A 7,332-nucleotide genomic window follows, 5' to 3' on the forward strand; every position below is an offset into this window, starting at 1 on the left:
GAGACATGAAGCGTTACAGAGCTTTTTTCTAATCAGAGGTCAGATCAGTCCACATGTTGCTAGCAGTACTAGTGTAAGTTTGCTTTAACGTCGATTTGAACAGTATTTTAGTTAGATCATGTTTGTTTGCTTTTTCTTATTGTTTGATAACAAACACATCAGTATTGCCACTGTATAACAACTGCCGTAACAATAACCGTAACAGACAATCCAGGTTCTGATATTAGGAACAACGATCCGCGCCGTTTGAGTGATTGAGTTAAGTTTTACGCCGCTTTTAGCAATATTCCAGCAATATCAAGGCTGGGGACACCAGAAATGGGTTTCACACATTGTACCCATGTGGGGAATCGAACCCGGGTCTTCAGGCGTGACGAGCGAACGCTTTAACCACTAGGCTACCCCACCGCCCCACCGAGCGTAACCACCCGATCCACTTGGTCTGCATCTTATCACCTGCAGAGGATGGTGGGAACGTATTTTATCCGGGAGACCTTTCTCAAGCTACATGTCACATTTCATGCCCGACAACTGATGTGAGTTGTGTCTATCGTGGCTTGAATTCCCGTCCTATCAAGGAGTGTCAGTTTGATCCGGAAGGAAAACCCTAACTGATGCAGGTCTTATGGGTTGGGGTGTTATAGTGCTGAAGCTCCTCGCCAGTAGTCAAGGCGAGGCGGGTACTGGAACTAACAACCATAGGTGTCTTGTTGTAATGAGGGACTGAACTCTGCAAAGCCCAGTGCTGCGCCTTAGACCACTGGGCCACCTGTTCCCCTTTTTGTTAAAGGACAGGGTACAATTGTCGTCATAGAGGATGTTAGTTTTTATATACAGTACGTCGCGGTGAGATATCCTTTTCCAGGAACGTACGCAAGTCACGAACAGGTTACGATTGCTCACAAAGGTATAATGTGTCAATCTCCCACCTTTTGAAAATGACTCAGCACAGATACAACACAATGTGTCTATATGAAACATATCAACACTAGATACAGCACAATGTGACTGATTAAAACATGTTAACTTTCACTACATACCGTGTAACATGCCAACAAGCTACACAACACAGCGTGTCTACATGTAACATGCCAACACTTTATACAACACACACAACATGCCAATGTGTCTACATGTAACATGCCAACACTTTATACAACACAATGTGTCTACATGTAACATGCCAACACTATATACAACACAATGTGTCTACATGTAACATGCCAACACTATATACAACACAATGTGTCTACATGTAACATGCCAACACTATATACAACACAATGTGTCTACATGTAACATGCCAACACTATATACAACACAATGTGTCTACATGTAACATGCCAACACAACATATACAACACAATGTGTCTACTACATACAACATGCCAACACTATATACAACACAATGTCTAACATGCCAACACATGCCAACACTTTATACAACACATGTGTCTACATGTAACATGCCAACACTATATACAACACAATGTGTCTACATGTAACACTGTATACAAACATGTAACATGCCAACACTGTATACAACACAATGTGTCTACATGTAACATGCCAACACTGTATACAACACAATGTGTCTACATGTAACATGTCAACACTATATACAACACAATGTGTCTACATGTAACATGCCAACAAAATACAACACAATGTGTCTACATGTAACATGCCAACACTATATACAATACAATGTGTCTACATGTAACATGCCAACACTATATACAACACAATGTGTCTACATGTAACATGCCAACACTATATACAACACAATGTGTCTACATGTAACATGCCAACACTATATACAACACAATGCCAACACTTTATACAACACAATGTGTCTACATGTCTATATACATGTAACATGCTATATACAAACACTATATACACTTTATATACAACACAATGTGTCTACATGTAACATGCCAACACTATATACAACACAATGTGTCTACATGTAACATACCAACACTTTATACAACACAATGTGTCTACATGTAACATGCCAACACTATATACAATACAATGTGTCTACATGTAACATGCCAACACTTTATACAACACAATGTGTCTACATGTAACATGTCAACACTGAATGCTGTCAACCTGTGATGTGTCAACGTTGGATACATTACAATGCGATTGAACAGTGTGATTGGACCTAATGTATCATCTTCCGCCATGACAATGATACCTGATCGTTACCATTTGTCGATATGGCTCTTCCGGCAATCACGCATAAAATAGGAGAGAAGAGAACACCCAGTTATAAGATTATAACCAGGGTACGTAAAATCCATTGCCACTAAAACAAAGTAATTCCACTAAGAGAATAAACGTGGCAGGCCATTGTACAGGATCATATTCCAATCATGGAATTAGTCGTGTCCCTCCAGGGGCAATACGAGATATCTATAACGACCAACTTATTGATTCCTGAAAGTCGTAAACAGTCAGTGACGGAGAGTTATCAACGTGTTGATATCCGCCAGCATGAACAATGGGTGTTATGTCGGAACGGACTCAGTAAGTCTGATTTTTACACCCAAGCAGAATATATCATAGTATAGAACGCCAAAGCCAGAGAATAACCAGTCTTGATCCGATTTGATTGGATGCAACGTGTGAAAACGTCAACGTCAGTCTACATAATTTGCCGAAACAGACCTTCTTCGACTGGCATGTTTAGGAGTTGGAGAATCAGATAAGGACAAAACTTTATGGATGAACAACTTCTTTATTCGGATGATGCGACGTTTCGATACAGATTCTTGTATCGCTGTCAAGCAAGTCGTAAAAGGTAAAATGGTGGTGAAAATTATATGACGTGATGATATGACAGGAGTAACTACCCTAAATGTTATGGTCACCTCTCCCCATTGAGATTATTTTAAAACTACATTAGTCCTGGATTAGTTTGCCGTAAATAGGTTTTTCGATGGGCGTGGTAGCCATATTGTAAATGGTATTTGAATATCTCGAAGCTATTCTTGAAGGCGTCACGGTGACGACTGGTGGAAACAAGCCTCTGTATTATTTATTCAGAGAAGTTCACGGACATGACATTAGCTAACGGCTATCAGGGGAGCTGAAATAGATTTACTGATATAAGTTTAATTTACTGATGCAGTTATTTTGAGTAATTAAAAACCTTTTACGAGGTGTCCGTAGGGCGAAAACAAATGCCATATAAGGACAATGGGATATATATCGAGATAAACCTAGTTCGGGAATATATATTGCAGGTCGACAGTACTTTCGATGCAGGACACGTGAATTGTTCCATTGAGTCTATTTAAATTCTGTCGGTTTCATTTCATCATCGTCGGGTTAAAGGAGTTCTAGTTTCACGGTAACGCGTTGTCCATGTTGATGCAACCTTAAAAAATGAACATTCAATATGTCCTTGCAAGCAGCCGTTCATGTACCAACACAACGCAAACTCCAATCAACGTGAAGAGATCCTTAGCCGTGCTGTAAACATTAATCAGTGTCACAGACTGTTATTGACCATATCACAAATAGAGTAATCTCCATATTCTCATTTATCACCTTCAGTAATTGTCCGAAACCGAAATAACAAGAGCTCTTATGCACCGCTGAGAGAGCCAGTAAACCATGTTTAGAAGGGCGAGAGTCATATGAACACAAAGTGACAGAATAGATTGATCAGTGGCGTTTTGCTTCTACAATCACGGCCATGCAGACTGGGTCACAGAAACGGATATAACGCCGACGGCGTCAGGAATGGTTCATATGACACGTTCCCAGCGTTAGGGGAACTTTCCATAATTTTCTTTGTTTATCCTCGCACTCTTTGCAATATTCCAGCTTTTTGGTGGCTGCTTGTAATACCTGCGTTTAGATACGGCATCCAGTGAGTGACATCATGAGCAACAGTCAATGAACCTGACCACCAGATCCATATTGGACGCTTCTTACGACCAGTGTAGGTGCCTTTGGGCCTATTCTAGATAGATAGAAACGTCAGTCAGCATGCTAAATCGTAATACGTATATAGTAAGATGATCTGTAAACGTTCAGGTACGCTTCCGAGGAATACAGCTGGTCATTTTTGTATTTAAGAAAATAAATAATTGGACACCCATTTATCGTACTCCTAAATATAAAGAGTCCTATGAGCCTAACTCCGTCACTGAACTTTATTGGGTCCACACAGTGGCATGAACATACAGCATTCAGTCACAATGCAATGTGACAATGTGACAATGTGACAATGTGACAGTCTAAGTCCAGAACCATGGCATCAGGATTGCCACATATCAAAGCTTTTTCACAGCAGAATATAATGCCGTTTCAGCAGTCCTCAAATATTTTATTCAACGAGTCTAAAGTTGGTGATGTTTTCTGACAATCCCTCGGGTATTCGGGTTATTACAGTTACTGTCACACTATGTACTTAGTATTCATGACACCCCAGAATTCTTTGTTGGTTACCAAATCATACTGAAAATAACAGCGACAAAAACCCTTTCGAATATACAGAACAAATCCCTGCTGAAATCAGTGTCAGTTGTACAAATCCAACTATATAATGAGTATTTAACGCCACACACAATGTCATAGCTGTATGACAGCTGTAAATAATCTAATCTGGCCCAGACAAGCCAGTGATATCCATGATGCGATACTAGGACAGAGCATGTGTTTGTGAGTCTCAAATAATGATACAGGTGAAGATCCGGGTTAGAATTGATCTTCAGTAGCACATGCTTCTCGCGAGAGGCGACAAACGGGATCGCGTAGTCAGGCTCGCTGACTTGGTTGACACATGTCTTCGGTTCCCAAGTGCGTAGGTCCATGCTCATGCATACCTTCATGTTTTCTTACTTAATCACTGACCCGTGAAGATCCGGGGTAGAATTGGTCTTCAGCAACCCATGCTTGCCACAAAAGGCGACTATGCTTGTCGTAAGAGGCGACTAACGGGATCGGGTGGTCAGGCTCGCTGACTTGGTTGACATATGTCATCGGTTCCCAATTGCGTAGATCGATGCTCATGCTGTTGATCACTGGATTGCCTGGTCCAGACTCGATTATTTACAGACCGCCGCCATATAGCTGGAATATTGCTGAGTGCGGCGTAAAACTAAACTAACCTCACTCACTCAAATATTGATACCAGCTGTCGCATCCTGCAACACCGGTGGCACGCGTCATAAGCATACGCAAAGACGGGTCAGTTGTTCACATGAACACATCGGGAACGTATGGTATAAGTCAGAATTGAGAGTTGCATCGGGCATTATTTTGTCATTGACGCACACAATTCTGACATGTCCTTCTATATGTCTTCCATACAACTTTGAGAAACCACGAACATGTTCGATTGTACCTAAAAAATAGACATTAACAAAAGGATGGAGCACGACATGGAGGAAGGATGTTATGGTAAGTTGTGCCTATTAGGCGGAAGTTGTTGAAATCATCCCCTTTGTCCTTCTAGTCTAAGACAGGTTTTCAAAGGTGTGGTTGCCTTCAGAAATCTACTGTAAACAGACTGGATGTTTGTTGGTTTGTTGTTTAACTCCGCAGTCAGCAATGTTACAGCTATATGTCAGCAGAGGTCTGTAAATAATCTGGACCATACAATCCAGTGATCAAAAACATGAACATCGATCTACGCAATTGGGATACGAACACATGTATCAACAATGTCAGCGAGCCTGACCTCCCGATCCCGTTAGTCGCCTACAAGCATGGTTTGCAGAAGACCAATTCTACCTGGATCTTCACCGGTGCTATAAAAAGAGTCAGACAATCCAGTGGATTAATAGATAAATATTAATAATATTTTACGTGGTGAAATCTAACTTTGATTGAGGAGGGGGTGGTTCCGTCGTCACATCCCTTTCCTTTTATATAGTAATAGGGTAGGGTCTATATACCTATATGTCTTTCTAACGCTGTTTCTAAGCGAGACACGCCCTAATGCACACATGGGTATTTATTGGTATTCATTGGAAGGTGAGCATCCACCAATATGAATAACTAGATTATTCTGCTATGTACACATTTTGAAATTTTGACACTTTGGAAATTTTCATGTCTTCAGTTTGAAATGTAATGTCAAGCTCTACCTTCAAAGGTGTTAATAATGCGTGCAATGTCCACTGAGGGTGTGATACTGTGTGAGACCACAACTTTCAAGTATTTCTGTTCCTGTTGCTCTAGTATGCGTAGAATAAGTATTTGCCTTCATTTTTGGCTGAAAATTGCCGACACATACAGGGATGATGCAAGTTGCTGGGTAACTAAGCATGTATCAGAAGTGCTATAAGTCGCCATGGTCCCTAGAATGATTTGGTTGCTGGGGATTTATAGCCCCGTAGTGAGCATGGTTTTACATCGCATTTAGCTATATTGCAGCAATATCACGGCGGGACACCAGAAAAGGGCTTCACACATTGTACCCTTCTGGGGAATCGAACCCGGGTCCTTGGCGTGACGAGCGAACGCTTTAGCCACTAGGCTACCCTAACGCCCCAACAGAGAAAGTAGAGTAGCTCTGTGTAGAACTGTGAAATTTCAATTCCGACTTCGCTGACAAATATTTGTTCATTGTTGTACTAAAATACAGTTCACATATCCCAACTAAAAATTATTTTTCAGATGTAACACGTATATCTGATCGAATGTGAATTCATTTAATAGCGAACTGTAATAAAAATGGGCGTAGTGTCAGCATGGTGATGATTTCTCAAGGGACGACCTTGTATACGTTGGGTGGGCCGGATTGAGAGAAGTAGATCGATTTGCTGATTGAGCGATCAATAACCAATTGATACTAATGTCACAATGATGATAGGAAGCAGTAGACCGCTGCAGTGTTCATCACTACTGTTTGAAACAAACGTTTCCTCGATCGAAGTGCCGCGCAACAGCCGCTATCGTGGCGATGTTAAATCTACTGGTATTGCAAAATCGTTGACTTAATTAGGTCGGTCATCTGTATAGAGGCGCGTTGTAGATTTCGTCAAGAAGTGTGACATGGGTAAAGACACCTGATTAGAAATCGTTCTAAGATTTCAAGAATAGGCTAAGGTTTTCGATTAGGTACTAAACCAAAATGTTCAGCAAATTGTAATAATATTTGTAGTAATATTTGTAGCATTAATGCATCGGAATCAGGCAAGAGTGAGTGAGTGAGTTTAGTTTTACGCCGCTCTCAGCAATATTCCAGATATATGGTGGCGGTCTGCAAATAATCTAGTATGGACCAGACAATCCAGTGATCAACAGCATGAGCATCGATCTGCGCAATGGGAACCGATGACATGTGTCAACCAAGTCAGC

This window comes from Haliotis rubra, unplaced genomic scaffold (genome assembly GCF_003918875.1).
Source record: "Haliotis rubra isolate DU_JTF1 unplaced genomic scaffold, ASM391887v1 Scf240, whole genome shotgun sequence".
Classification (NCBI taxonomy): Eukaryota; Metazoa; Mollusca; class Gastropoda; order Lepetellida; family Haliotidae; genus Haliotis; species Haliotis rubra.